We start from the raw sequence: 16,254 nt of genomic DNA on the forward strand, positions 1-16,254 counted from the left end.
ACAGAGTGTGAGGTGCTAACATTCTGTCACACTTCCAGGGACTAGCTAAGTCACTGGCCTTTACAATGAATAGAAGCAACAACAAAAAACAATACCAAAGCAGTCCCTGTGATGTGGCATCTAAGGGAAGCATAAAAAAATGTCATTTCCCACATGTTGTGGGAAAAAAGGATGTTACTTTAGTGGTGAGGTGGGTTTTTTAAAGGAAAAATACAATAAAATATGCTGTTGGCAAGGTGCTATGTTACTTCAGAAGTGTGGCTGCTACATTCTAGTCCCCCTCTGACTTACTGCATATTTAGCTCTTTTTTCCCCCACAAATGTTTTCAAAGAGAACTGTATATCCAAGGAGAATAGAGATAAGTGTTTGATCATAAATGTGTTTCCTGTCCTTAATCTTCTTCATCTGTTTTGAGAATTCTCTTCATTGGACTTTTTGTATCATAATATGTGGAAGGAAGGTATCTCCCACCTACAGATTTCCATATTTAAAAGGTCTAAAAAAGACTGCCCTCATCTCTTAGATTGGTGACCATAGAAAAATGGACTTGTGTATAGGAATAGCCTAAGTAGGGGGAGGTTGGAAGTTTCTTTTATTTAGACCAAAGGTTCTAAAGCTAAGGTTAGTAAACTTTTACAATATATTTTATAGTTGTATTTCAATAGAATTTATTTCCTTTGCAATTACATGTATTCTATGTACTCAAAATATTATTCTGGTGGGGCAAATCTGACTTTAGAAACTTCTCAGTTGTATGATCTTAGACAAGTCACTTAACCCCCATTGTCTGGTCCTTACCACACTTTTGCCTTAGAACCAGTACTTAGTATTGATTGTAAGATAGAAGATAAGAGTTTAAAAAGAACCACATTATCCTATGAATGGATCCTTCATCAGATTGCCAAATAAACTGATGACACAAAGGTTAATAACCCAGGAGCTAGGCTTTCTTTATATTCTTAAAGTCCGAGAAAGCCCTAGAGCACAGAAAATTGAAATGCATTAGGAGAGAATAAGAGGAGTGTTGATATGTAGTACCTCTGGCTTGGGGAAATGGTATTTAAAAGTAAGAGTTCAGTACCCAAAATTGGGATAGCAAATGTGCTTTCAAGAGCCAAAGGGAAGAAAAATAAAATTCAAATGGAATAAAATAAAGAGTTCCCCATAACAACAACAACTAAGAGCTTTGTTATTTTGGGCAAGTTTACTGAAACCTTGTCAGAGAGAGGTTTAAGAGAAATAAAAGACAGGCACCTATTATAATGCTGTTTAACCTTTTATTAAGATTGCCATTGTACAGCCCTGCATAAGACAGTGAAAACTGGGCTCATTACATCAATACTATCTTAGCACTTTCTGAGGTCACACCAGTAATCTTTTATTCATGCTGTCACTAGAATGGAAGTTATGCTAATAGACCCAGGTCAGGCACACCAAGGCAGAAGGAGAGGTTGAACATAAATCCCAGGGAGCAGGGAGACTGTGAGGCTCATCAACAATCAGGGCTGGGGAAATGAAGCTGCAGCAAACAGGGGCAGAAGGGCCCACTTTTAAATCTTTGTCCTCTGTCCTTTGGATGACCAAATGGCAGCCAAGTCCCATGTGACCTATTCATTCACCCTCTCATTCATTCATGTCCGTTAACACAACAGAAATGGAAATGGGGGCAGGCAGAAAGAGAGAGAGAGAGAGAGAGAGAGAGAGAGAGAGAGAGAGAGAGAGAGAGTCCTCACATTAACCCTCCCTAGAATAAGGTACGTCTATGATATTTGTGAAGTTTCATTGGCTATATTTCCAGTGTATTTGAAAACTGTGGCAACTGTGAAATATCTTCATTTTGTTCATATTTGCTTTAAAATGTTCAGAGATTGCTCGGGAAGCACTTGTCCTTTCAGTTGTCATGCATATATCAGCTCAAAAGTCTAGGAGTCTTTTTTTTTTCCTATGGTCCATTCGTTATTGTTTTATAATATGAAGAATGGATGAGGTATTTTCCAAAGGGGATACTTAGACAGCTTTCCTAAATATATTTTTCTCTATATTTTAATATCAACTGTTCTTAAAGATGTTATATGTTGTGTATGATAGATATCTCTTTCGTAAATGTCAGAATTATTTTAGCACACCATCTAAAAAGTGAAAGGAAAAGGTAAAAGAGAAGGCAAAAAAATTCTAAAATGATAACTTAAATTTTTAAATTTCCCCCTAATCTTAGCATAATTTTGTAAATTGCCTGGGCACATAATATGGGTTATGTTGTGATCCTATCTAACCAATGAGTTAAATGCATCCTCATCACAAGTTGCCACAAAATCAAATGAAATCTCTCTAGTAATTTACAAGCTGTTTTTTCTTATACTAGGAGAACAAGCAGATCTGTCTGTGAAGATTTGATAAGTCTATTATTAAAGATATTTAAAACCAAATAGCTAGTTTTTTTTTCCCTTTTATATTTGGCAGATTATTAGATATAAATGAATGGGATATGAACTGATGTTGGAGTTGATAAATTTCAATGTATCTGTGGCCCTTCTCATTTACAGTGAATCTAAACAAAATGTCAATAGGTATGGAATGTAAATGGAGGCAAATACTGATAATGACAAAGCCATGCATGTCAACAACAGTGTTAAAACCAATGTGCTTAATTAAAAAAGTGAAGTCAATTAAAATCAAAATAACAGTGCAGCATGTACAAATGCTGGAATAATCATTAGGCCTGGCTGAATAATGGAGGAGTATAGAATTTTTTTTTTAAATGGAACAGCAGGGGTGATACATTACACAAAGCGACAATCTACAACAATATGACAATTGAATTACTTCAGCCCCATTAGGCAGGTGCAGAGGAATAATTAACATGAATTTTTCCAATGAAAAGGAAAAAAAAACTTTTTTGTCTAATAACATTAACAGCTATTTCAAATCCTCCCCAAAAGATGAGAAACTATAGCAGAGAAGAGGGTGATTAAAAAGAGGTGGGGGTAGGGCAGGAAGGGAGCTTTCCATTTATCTCCTGTGGTAGTATGGCCAATAGGGGAAAAAATGCATAGAGAGATAAGATATATATATATATATATATATATATATATATATATATATATATATATATATATATATGTCTGGCTGCTGAAGAGTACTCATGGCATACTTTCAACTTCTTTCTCTTAAGTTGTCTGCCAATATATGTTGCTTTTGATTTTTTTAAGGTTAAAAACAAAATTATAAAGGATGTGCAATAGTTTTAGACTGCTTAATCTCATTCAGATATGAAAAAGGCATCCCACATAAAGCCCCAGGCAATATCTGATATCTGTTTTTCCATCTCAAATTCAAAACAAATTGTGACCTCCAGTTTGGGTCTGAGCGCATGGCTGCTCACTAAAATGCCAATAGGAATAAAAGAGCGACTTCAGATTTCTTCATGAAGGGCAAGCAGTTAGGTCTTTGCTTGCTGCACTCCCTACCAAAAGTACCATCCTATTTTAAAACAGACTTGTCAAAAATCTTCCTCTTTCATTTGCTTCCAGTGGGAATCATTTAATTTATATGGAGATAAATCCCTGTGTCCTACAAGGGAAAAGGCTGAAACTTTTGATTTCTTTCCTTACAATTAAGGAATTAGGAACACTGGCATCCTTTATCCTCAAATGACCTCTTCAATTTAGAAGGATCTGAATCACGTGGGATATGCAGGGTGCTTTCAAAGAATGGGTGCCTCATCTGGAAATAGTTGTTTGTTTTTACAGATCATTCAGCTTCAAGCTTAAAACCTTTTACTAATGTCATCTCATTACTGTCCATCAGACCCCTAAGCAATAAAAAACCCATTGCATTCTGAAAATGAAAAAGAAAAATCCAAAGAGTTGTAGCATAAAGAGTTCAAGGGGTTCACCTACTGGTCACGAAGAGGTTCAATGGTAGAACGATGACCTCTCCATGCCTCTCTCTACAGGGATTGTTTACTGTTCCAATAAACCAGAGGAGACATTGTTGGAACATTGAAAGTAGTTTTTGGAGGATTTATAGGATGGAAGAGATGTATAAACTACTAAGGCCCTGTCTCCTCATTTTGCATATGAGAAAATAGGGACCAAGAGAAAGGAAGTGACTTGCCAAAGTTACACAAATTACAGAGTCAGGTTGTATACTAAGGACCTTTGACTCAGAATACAGAGCTTTTTTTTTTAAGTGAGCTTCAACATTTGGCTTTTTATAAATGTGTGTATATATCTAAATATATATGTATAGATATGTATCTTTTTTTCCCTTGTGGACAACAAAGAGAAATCTAAAGTGCTACAAGCTCATTTTTAAAAGGCATTCATCTCTTTTTAAGAAAAGGAGAAACTAACAACTTCCAGAGAAAATTAACTCTATCACTATTGATTTTGTTATTTGAGCATTAATGACTGCCAGCATGATGTAGTATTGGAAAGAGCACTGGCTTTAGTGAACAGAAGGGCCTGCATTCAGGTTCTCCCTCTAATACATACTGACCTAGAGATGTGGCAGGAACCCCTTAAGAGTTTTAGGCAACTCTCCAAGAATGTGGGTTTCACAGCAGGTAGCTCTCTGCATCTCTTTCTGAGAGACCCTTAAACCTGTAAAATCAAATGTCCAGCCTCCAATCTTCATCTATGTCTGTATATCCTGCATATTTTTCCAGGTAAAATTTTAGCAACTGTTTGCCATTTTTTTATTGTTTTGTATCAGTTTAGTTTTGTTCATATTTCTGTTCTTTGGAAGAAGAAATATTGGTGTATCTAGCTATTAGGAGCTTAGTAAAAGATTTAATGGGGAAGGGATTAAATTTTTTTTCTAAAATGAGTCCAACAGAATTTCTAAGAGATTGCATTAATTATTCTTTGTAAGAAGTATGGATGTCTAATGATGTCTTCAGGTTCTCCCTTATGCCACCTGTATTTTATTTTCACTATCAAAGCATCCCTTTTCAGAAACTGACCACCTCCTCCTCACACATACATAGTTACACACATTGTTTCTGAATGTCCTTCAGGACCATCGACCTCCTTACTTGCTATTTCTCTCTCCCAAGGAACCTGAAAAAGAAGACAGACTTTAGAGAATATCAGGCTAAAGTGTTATATATACACCACATGAAACTTTAATATGGCATTTATCAGCACTTTTTCAAATTAATGACAAGATGGTATGGGTAAAGTTGATCAATAAACAAACATTTATTACAGACTATAGGCATTGTAGTTAATCACAGGATTTAAAGAAGAGAGAAACAGTGCTTGACTGCAAGTAGCTTACATGCTAATGCATAAGGCAACAGATACATATATAAGTATATACAGTGCATATGAACAACGAATATAAGGTAGTTTGGAAGGAATTACATTAGCAATTAAGGAGATGAAATCAGAAAAGCTTTCATGAAGAAGGTGGCAAGAAAGAAAGAAAGAAAGAAAGAAAGAAAGAAAGAAAGAAAGAAAGAAAGAAAGAAAGAAAGAAAGAAAGAAAGAAAGAAAGAAAGAAAGAAAGAAAGAAAGAAAGAAAGAAAGAAAGAAAGAAAGAAAGAAAGAAAGAAAGAAAGAAAGAAATGAAGAAAGGAAGGAAGGAAGGAAGGGAGAAAGAGAAAGTCAAGAGAGAGAGAGAGAGAGAGAGGAAGGGAAGAAGAAAATAAATCATGAAAGGGGACACCAATATATTCCCTTTTTATGAGCCAATCTTGTGGAAATGGCTTCACCACTTGCCTTTCTTTCAGGTTCCATTTGGAGGGACTTAAAAATCCTCTTTAAGGCATGAGTTATAATTGTATGAAATGTCCATGACTAAGAAAGATGACATATAAATGTACCAGTGGAAGGAGCAGCAAATGGAATTGTATCCTATGGAGGGAGAAAGAGACCTTAGGGCACTGCCATAAGGGATGAGCTCATTCCTTGCTACCAGCTGGTAACTTCTTACTTGACATAATCCAAATATATGCTAAATTCACTTGTCCCTTTGCTGCAGAAAAACTGCAAGTTCTAGTCATCCCACCCCAGTTATGGTTTTAAAGACACTCAATTCCTGCTTCCCTGTTCCTTTTACCATCTTTCCTCTGAGGTAGAGTCACACAGTATGTCCTGATATTTCCTTATTTGATTCAGGGTTAAAAAGAGTTCATTTGTACCACTTTGCTTCCACTAGCAAAGCTTTAGAAATTAGAACAATGTGATTGATTTGGAAGTGTGCCCCCCAAAGTTGACATCCAAATGTTTTCTTCTGGTGCTTCTGTCATTCACAGTAGTCTTCTGTTGAGTTTCTATATGACTGATTTTCTGACCTACTATTCTATTGTCATGAATATAAATAAAGAGTAAATTTTTTTGGTAATTGATTTCTCTCCATTTTATTTAATGCAAGCAAACATGAAACATAGAAACACTATATTAGAAAAATGCATGCAGAGATTATTTTTATCATCCTACTTAATACTATAGATATACATCCAGAGAGGACCTTAGAGATTATATGTTCAAGGAACTTCAAGAAGCCCACCAATCTATGATGGCTTGCTTGAAATTAATCAGTTAATCAACAAACATTTATTAAGTACTTACTTTGTGCCAGGAAGGTAAAACAGAACTAGTGGTTCCAAATCCAGTGTTCTTTCCATTATACTTCCTTATACACACTCATAATGAATAAGATTTTTAAAAATACTTTCATAATAATCCGCATTGAATTTCATATAGATATATCTGATTCCATACCAAGCACCAGATAAAACCTCAAAAATAGGCTCCCTATTTTGAGTATAGATACTTAAGATCCCATGACACATCACAAAGATTGGAGTTTGCCCAGATGTCCTTGACTGAAATTGAATGGAAAATCCTGAGCAAAAAAAAAGACTTGGAAATTTTAATTACCCTGTCATTGTAACACTTTAATGGATGTGAGGCACAGGCAAGGTTATTTTTAAACATCTGATTTAAGTTTTTTATCTAACAATTGGCTATTTTAAGCATGCACAACAGTTCAATAACTAGAAGATATATCCTGATATGACATAAGGTACTATAGAAAGTTCTTTGTAGAAGTAGTTTGAGGAGGTACACAAAGGCAACAGTCTAGCTGATCTTTTCCCATACCCCAAATTACTGTTATTATAGTTATTCATTAGTAGCATAGATAAATTAAGGAATTATCTGGGAAGAAACAAATACATTGAATAAATAATTCATTAACAAAAATTAAGGGTTTTTCTTTTTCTTATGTCCATCACCATCCACTTTCCCCTGGCATAAATAATATCCCTAAGGGAAAAGAATACATTCAGGTAAGTTTTGATAGAGAGGGAAAGGTCTATAAATAGTATATATGATATTTTATGGTGAATAGGGTAGGTAAGGCAGGTGAACATCTGAGGATCAAGAGATGAAGCTGAAGATGAAGGTTTCCCTCCTTTAAATTTTCCAATGGCTAGCCCTAACATCATCTCATTGACTTTGTTCTAAATAAACAGAATAAAAAAGGTGAAAATGAAGAGCCTGAATCATTTTTAAGGGGGAAAAACCTTGACTTCTCTTGGATTTAAGTCATTTCTTCTCAGTCAACTAAGATTTCCTATTTTATACTATTCCTTGTAGTGTTTTTTTTTTCTAATTCATTATGTCTTTCAATATGTACTTCCATAAAAACAAGTGGTTGAATGCTCTGTATCTTTGACCTCAGGGAACTAATGACTAAAACCATATCAAATGGTGTAGGGTTCAGCTTTTTTTCAGAGTGGGACCTGTCATACATAGCATATGCCCTTGAGGATAGAAAAGAATCCCAAGGAAATGAGCTGTCATATAACGTATGAGTTCTTAACTCTTTGAGGTGTTGTAGACATTATATAAAATTCAAAGGAATTCTCAGCAGGAGATGTTATCCTTTGAGATATGACTATGAGAGCCTCATAGGGAATACCAATCTTTCTTAAAGGTGAGGAATTGTAAACTTGGCATAATTTATAGTTACAAACAAATAAACTTAAAAAACACAAGGTAAAATGTTAACCAAAGAAGTTGGGCTTTTGTCCTTTTTGTAGTGGGGCAACTAGGTGGTTCAGTAAAAAAAGAATTAGACCTAGAGTCAGGAAGATCTGAGTTCAAATTCTATCTCAGACACTCACTAGCCATGTGACCCTAGGCAAGTCATTTAACCATTATTTCCCTTAATCCACTAGAAAAGGAAATGACAGACAATTATAGTATATTTGCCAAAAAAAAAAAAAAACATGAACAGTATGGTATCCAAGGTTAAAAAGAGTCAAATACAACTGAATAACAGCAACAAAACATCTTCACAGTACCTGAAATCATAAGCAGCATTTAGTAAATTCTTGGTCAATTACAGTTGTATCAAATTGAACTGAAGTGGCCCCAAGTTGATCCTTGAAGGAAGCTAAAGATTCTAATCAGTAAAGAAGAGAAAGATGGTCAAAAGAATAGCTGGCTTCCTCAAAAGGTTCACCATCACTGAGGAAGACAGAAACTGGATAACAACTTGTTGAGCGTGTTATAGGGAGGATTCTTTTTCATATGTGAGTTGAACTAGATAGTCACTGAGTTCTCTTGCAACTAATAAGTTTTGATATTTTTTAATTCCCAAGTCCCTTTCAGGTCGAACATCATTGTCATTCTGAGAAAAATGAGCTGGACTATAGAAGCAACATCTAGGATTGGCCATGAAGTGTAATTTCAAATAAAAATCAGCAAAGTAAATGAAATTCCCTAGGAAGATGGAACAGCTTTGGTAATTGCTGACTTTGAATGTGAAATCTAAGAATGCCTGACTGATGAAGTGAGCAGCTGTTCTGTTTAGTCCTCTAACACTTCTGGCTATGTCGGAAAGGTATACATTTTAGCCTTTCCCAGTTCCTCCAGAATTTGGTGCAATCTGTGATCAGACAGTTTTCATTTCAGCAAAATTAGGTGAACACTCATCTTTTACTTCTCTACATAAAATATGATGGATATTCTTATCCATGCCAGCATAGCTCAGAGGTAAGAGATGGAAAAAATTGAGATGAAGTAACTAGAGTTATATGATAACTCAATGCCAACTTTGTATGTACAAAATGAGTGTTCATTAAAGCCTGAGAGACTGGCAGTGCAACTTTTATTTTTTAAAGCTGTCCCTAATAAAATGCTTCAAAAGAGTATTCCAAAAATCATGAAGCGGTTCTTTGTGAATTGAAGTACCTTTGCAAATCAAAAGTCAAATGGTTAACCTCAAATAAAACTTCTCATATGCCTCAGAAAGCAAATGTTATACTATTCAACACATCAGAACGTGACATAAGAACTAAAGTAGCTGAAATTGTGTCACCCACATTTCTTGTCTTCTTTTATTTATTTACTCAGTTGTGTTCAACTCTTCAAGACACCCGTTTGGGATTTTCTTGGCAAAGATACTGGAGTGATCCTTCTTCACCTCATTTTACAGATGTGGAACCTGAGGCAAAAGGGGTAAGAGATTTGCCCAGGTTTGCACAGATATGAAGTGTCTGAGTTTGAAAAAGAACTCAAGTGTTTCTGACTCCAGACCCAGTACTCTATTCACTGCAGCACCTAGCTGCCCTTTCTCTAACATTATTAAAAGTAGTGGCTCTTTAATTCTTTGCTGTGGGATTTTAACCAAGTCATTTCATTTCTCTCTGGCCCAAATTTTTCATCAATAAAATATAAAAATAAGTACTATAATAATTTAAAGTTGAACTTGGCTCTGCTCCTTTGGCTGAGATGTCACTTTTCAAGAATGCATATCAACTTCTCCAATCCTTTTTATAATCTGCAGAATGAGGACAGTACCTGTACCATTCACCTCACAGGTAGTAACAGTTTAATGCTATGAAGTTTGCAAAAGTACATTGTAACTATAAAAGAAGCACCAAGACTATTCATATATTCCAAAACATTTTTGTTATGTGGCGAAAATGTTTGATGTAAAATTAAAACAATTTAAGCCATTATAGTTTTATCATTGATCTCTTCATTGAGCTTAATTCCCAAGTTATTAAAATATAGAAGGAAATATCCCAGTCAAAAATTTATTGTTTAAAATTATGGCTTTACCTATCCTTACAACATGGAATGATGGAAGAAAACCTAAATCTTCTCTCAGCTAAATGTCTTCATGGCACAAAAAGCCTTTATTTTGGAGCCTCTAATTCCTTACATGAATTTAAAAGTCAAGAAAATACTATGGAGGGATGGTTATATGTAAAATTGCCTCTGTCTTTGTCTTGGCCATTTGAGCCCACCCTATGAGCATTGCAGGTGCAAGACAGCCTGTTCCAACTCAAACAGGAGGCACTGACCAGGTGGAATTCCACCCACGCTCTGCTTGAACAACTCTTTCAGCAGTACAAATCCATTAATGACTTAGCAGAGGGGCAGAAGGGTGAGGGGAGGAGGAGCTCTCTATAGCTAACACCTGCTCTGTGGAGTACCAGGGAAAGACTATGTAAATCTCTCAAGCTCTCAATGTGAGCCCTTTGCATTGTGATTTTTTTTCTTTAAATCAGCAGCTCACTCTTCCTTGCTTTCTATTTTTCTTAGTTGATTTCCACCAAATACATCTTTAGAGCTATAAGTGCTGCCCTTGTGGCCTAATTCTTGTTTCCTCTAGTACTATTCTTCATTCAATAGAGTGTTGTTATAAAAAATGCAGAGGAAACAAAGATATCACTAATTTTTGAAGGGAGGCATAAGATTCTTCAGGTTTACATCAGATAGATTTGTTTCTTTTATCAGGAGAAGTTTCTATTTGATATGGATGTTCATATTCCCAAGAGTCAAAATAAACAGAATTACATAGAATTTTGTGTTTATGTCCACCAAAGTATATAAAATTGGCAAATCAGAGGCAATAATGAAGTTTGTCAAATCCCATCAAATCATTGCAACTTGATAGTTTTTCATAATTAAATTAAATCTATTTCACATTCATTTAGCAAACATTTATTAAGGGCCTACTATATGTCAAGAGGAGACTATGTCAGGATTTGCAATCCAACAAAATATGGAAAATAAAGAGTCTCCACATTTTTGGATGGGGCGCTTACTTATATTTATTTCCAAATCTGAGCTTGAATCTTTGTAGGAAACATACTTTGTAGCAAGTTAAGCCAAGTATTTAGCACTAAAAAAAGATTCAGTGAAAATATTATGTGTGATGAGGATGGGAAAAACCTTATCTTATATGATTTGATTGTTAGAATATAGTTTGTGATATGAATAGCAAAATGTTATACATATATTTATTCTATAAACTCCTCAATAACAAGAATTATTTTTTTTCTTTGTATCCTCAATGTCTAACATAGTGCCTGGCATGCAGTGAGTGGCTAAAAACCTTTTCTAGAATTAGTGATTCTGTATTTAGAAAAGCCCTTTAAAGTAGGCCTACTACTTTTACCAGGACTTAAACCCTGATCATTAGACTGAAAATTCACCACCCTATAAGGACTGCCTCCCAGTGAATGAAATCAGATAGTGAATTCAGATAGTAGAAAAAAGTTTTAAGAAAATAGGCTCTGCTGTGCTCAGTATCACGTGTGACAGAATGAATAGATCAGAGTCTCAAAAATATTCATCATGCCTCTTAAACCACACTGTGACTTTGCTGCTGTTCAAATCAGAGGGAAAATGCCCAGCCAGCCAACTTGTATTTTTAAATACTAGTACCTCTTCAGACTGAGAGAGGGGAAGGAATCTCTGCCTTCTGAAAATAATTGAATGAGAACTGAAAGGACTTCATTCCATTTGATTTCAAAAGGAGATGTAACTTTAGATTTTCTAATATGATTTTCAGTAAGATCCAGTCAAGAATAATACCTGGAGCTAGAATGCAAGAGCATTCCTCCTGTGGCTTATTTATCAGTTAGTTTTTTTCTTAATCTTGATATTATCAAGGTAATCACTTTTTTAAATGTTGTGCTTCCCATCTCAGAGAAGGGGGAGGGAAGGGGAAAAGGAGAGAGAATTTGAAACAAAAAAAGAGAATTTTAAAAGTTATTTTTACATGTAATTGAAGAAAAATAAATAAAAACCATTTATAAAGCTAACATAAAAACATAATTATATTTTTATACCACAGGTGTTTTTCTTTCTTTTCTTTTTTAAGAACCTTACCTTCCATTTTAGAATCAATACTGCATTTGGTTCCGAGGCAGAAAAGCAGTAAGAGCTAGGTAATGTGGGTTAAGTAATTTGTCCAGGACCACAAAGCTAGGAAATTTCTGAGGCCAAAGTTGAACCCAGAACCTCCTGCCTCACTTTCCAACAGCTGAACCAATTTACTCTCCCCCTCCATACATATTTTTCAATTTTATTTCTTTTTGTGCAATCTCTTTTTGGTCAGTTTACTTTCTGGAATTTTCTCATTGTCAACTGTGCATTATTTTCCCCAAAAATTCTTATATTATCAGGATCAACCAAAAGAGGTTTGATTCTCTCTGCCATACAGAGCTTTGATTACTAAAATGCAGAAATTTAAAATCATATGAGAGGAGTTTTAATATCTCTTCATTATTTCAGATTTATTTTTATATATAAAGTCAAATTTTATCCTAAAACAAAGAACTATTTTTCTATCATCAATATTCTTCTAGTTGAATGGTAGCAAAAAATGAATACCAATGTCAAAGAATCTTCATTGTGGATAAACAAAAAGAATAAGCACATGGTGGGTTTAAATAAATCTGTAACGTCTTACCAATGAAGAATTATTCAGGAGAAAAGTATAAATGATTTTACCAGAGAAATGTATGATAGAAAGAAGAGGTGGTGCGGGTATTTAGGAAAGATAAAGGATAATTGAGGGACCAGCCACATTTTCTGCTAGCATTTCGAACAATTTCAAAATATCTAGAGGAATTTTTCAACATGTTTGGTGGAATCCTTCTTCTTTCACCCTTCCATAGATGATATAGAGAGATATATGGAGAAGTGTAAGTAAACATGAGATCTGGATAGTTGGTAACCTGTTGCTTTAAGTTGTTGTTGAGTTATCGAGTCATGTCCAACTCTCCATCAGCTTGTGGATCACAAAATACCTATACTGTCCCTGAAGTTTTCTTGGCAAAGATAATAAAATAATTAGTCGTTTCCTTCTCTAGTGGATTAAAGACAAAAAGGTTAAGACTAACTATCTACATCTAGATCATTCATCTGTAGAAGTATGGATGTAATCAATTGGTTTATCCGTTCCTCTCACAAAAGTTACAAAATTTACTTTTTGTGGAAATTATACAACCTGGAGTATGTTACAGACTTGGGAATAAAGTAAAATGCAGTTAATTTTCAGTTTTCTCTTTTTTGGCGGGTCTTCTGCACTGATGCAAGATAGGGCTTTGAGGATGAGCAGTGAAGTGAAAATCATTCCTCCTTCTCTTGTGAAGTTAGCCAACCTTCCCTGAGGGCAAAGAACATTTTTGTTCATAACTGAAAAAGGAAGAGTTTGGCACTTTAGCAATAGGTGCGAAATTTATAATTAACCCTTGGAAATGAGCTTTAGTTTCTGCTCAGTTATATTCAATATATTATACAATATTTACTACAATATAGCTTTATGTAGCAAGGCACTGATCCTGTCTGAACTCAAGATTTTAATCAGAGAAAAATTGACAAATATGCAAACCATGATTGCATAGTGCTATAAATGTGTGTGATTCAGGGATGATAGAAAAACATTTTACTTCTTGACATGACCTAAAAGTAAAATTTTTTTATAACTTCAAAAGTAAAGAATATATAGAATGAATTCTCATGAATTTCCTCAAAAGCTCTAAAGAGCATGTGGAAAAAGGGCAAATAAAGGTATAAAAGAATTCTACCTACAGATTAAGTGACAGAGGTCTTTAGCCACTGTATATTTGGTTCTGTTAACATCACCATCTGAATCTCTGTACTCAAGAAACTGTAATGAACAAAGAGGTACAACCTACAGAACATTTTTATCGTGATCTTTATATGATATTTATAAAACTAGAACCCCAAATTCTATTTGAAAATCTAAAAATTAAAGCTAAATACTATGTCTACATATTTTTAAAAACCTATCCCATTTTTGCAGAGACTACATTCTCAAACCTTACTTCAGATTCAACTCCATTCATTCATTTACTCATTGAATAGACATTTATAAGAGTCTACTGTTTAAACAGAATTCCACAAGGAAGTGATAATGTTGTTGATGATGATAATGACAATGATACTAAGGAAGAAGAAGAAGAAAGAAGAAGAAGAAGAAGAAGAAGAAGAAGAAGAAGAAGAAGAAGAAGAAGAAGAAGAAGAAGAAGAAGAAGAAGAAGAAGAAGAAGAAGAAGAAGAAGAAGAAGAAGAAGAAGAAGGAAGAGGATAAAAAGATGATGATGATGATGATGATGATGATGATGATGATTTCATAGTACTTAAAGTATTCTGAATCAGAGTCTCTCAGAAATCTCTTCAGAAACAATGCCATGTTTCCTGGCTGCTTACATTATTATAAACTAAAAAGTTACTTTACTGTGGTCAAAAGCAATGCTGAATTTGAAGGAACATTAACCCTTGGAAATGAGCTTTAGTTTCTGCCCAGTTATATTCAATATATTATACAATATTTACTACAACATAGCTTTATGTAGCAAGGCACTGATCCTGTCTGAACTCAAGATTTTAATCAGAGAAAAATTGACAAATATGTAAACCATGATTACATAGTGCTATAAATGCGTGTGATTCAGGGATGATAGAAAATAATTTTATTTCTTGACATATATACTGAGTCCAAAGATTTCCTCTAAAGATATCATGACTACAGTGCACAATATATATTCAGTCTCCACTTGAAGACCTTCAGAGAATGGAAAAACACTATTTTGGAAGATAATACTAATATTGTCCATAATAATTTATGGACAATTCTATTTGTAAATGTAGTGGATACACAAAACATGCTTAGAAGGAATTGAGCAAGCCTTTTTCCCATTAGATATCTCCTCAATAAGTTGTGAATTTTTAGTTTTCATAGGTCTGTTGCTTTTGGAACTAACTCAAGTTCACAGCTAGTTTACAAAACATGTGAGCTAAGTCCTATGGATACAGTGGGAGGGTAAATGAAACCCTCACATGCCTTTCAGTAATATTAGTAGTGAAGATGGCAGTGATTAGGTATTTCGGGGCCAAGAATTGGGTATGATTAGGAGGCTGGCATGATCTTGGCAGATGGTAATGGTAAGTAGTCTTCTGTCTCCTCAAAGGCATATGAGAAATCAAAAACATCCGAATTAGCAAAGAAGGCAACATGGAAGGATATCCATTTAGTGGTAACCCTTCCTGATACTTGGCCTCCTGCAAGGGTTTTAGGAACTAGGAAATGGTAGTAGAGTTCTATAGATAACTATAATATAATTAGAAGAATAACAGTGGAGATACCTAGAAATGTATGACAAATACATTTTTTAGAAAGAGCCAGCAATTTGAAAAATCTATCCAGAAATGTCCAATGTATAAATAAACAACTAAAATAATTTGAAACCTAAAATAAGAGATAAATATTACTATGTATGTATTTGTGATATATATACACATATGTATACATTGTATGCATATATACATACAGAGAGACATACATCTATATGCATATATATATATATATATTCTTAATGTTGAGAAACCACAATAGAATTCTAGAAGGCTATACACAGCATAGGTAGATAAGTAGAGAATGAAAACAGCACAGTATATGAAGAAAATATATTTATATGAGGAAATCCAGAAACCATAAGGAGGAAACAGAGTTGAGAGGGTTTAGATGAAGATGAACAGAACTAGAAACAAGCAATATTGTCAGTATATACTACAAAACACCAGGACAGAATAAGAAAATAGGTGAAGAATTGTAATTTGTCAGGTACTTATCAGTGGTACAAAAATGATTAATGCATAATTAATGCCCTGAAGGAGCTACAATATAGCAAGAGAGACAAAATAGTGACAAAATTAACTATATTTTCAAAGCTATGGGGACAAAGATGTGAATTTGACTTCAAGTCACATAAGATACACACAAAAAAACAAGTTACAAGGTTAATTGAAAGGGTTCAAGAAATAAGTGGCTAGAGAAATGGAAGCAATGGATGTAGACAACTTTTCCTAGGAATGTTTCCGTATAAGGAATGACAGATATAGAATAATAGCTTGAAGGGATGGGTAGATTAAGTAAAAGTTTTTCGCATTTGGAGAAAATGATGAATA

At 34.4% G+C, this 16,254-nt stretch overlaps 1 long non-coding RNA gene across 1 annotated transcript in view; it reads right to left on the reverse strand.

Annotated features, from left to right (window-relative positions):
• Window positions 1–3,248: 3,248 nt before the first annotated feature.
• The window catches only part of LOC103098306 (uncharacterized), a 163,406-nt gene continuing 150,400 nt past the window's right edge, over window positions 3,249–16,254 (reverse strand). Inside the window, exon 3 of the long non-coding RNA XR_464363.3 lies at window positions 3,249–5,064. This is a non-coding gene — a long non-coding RNA (uncharacterized LOC103098306). The remainder of the gene's footprint in view (window positions 5,065–16,254) is intronic.

This window comes from Monodelphis domestica, chromosome 3, assembly GCF_027887165.1.
Source record: "Monodelphis domestica isolate mMonDom1 chromosome 3, mMonDom1.pri, whole genome shotgun sequence".
NCBI lineage: Eukaryota > Metazoa > Chordata > Mammalia > Didelphimorphia > Didelphidae > Monodelphis > Monodelphis domestica.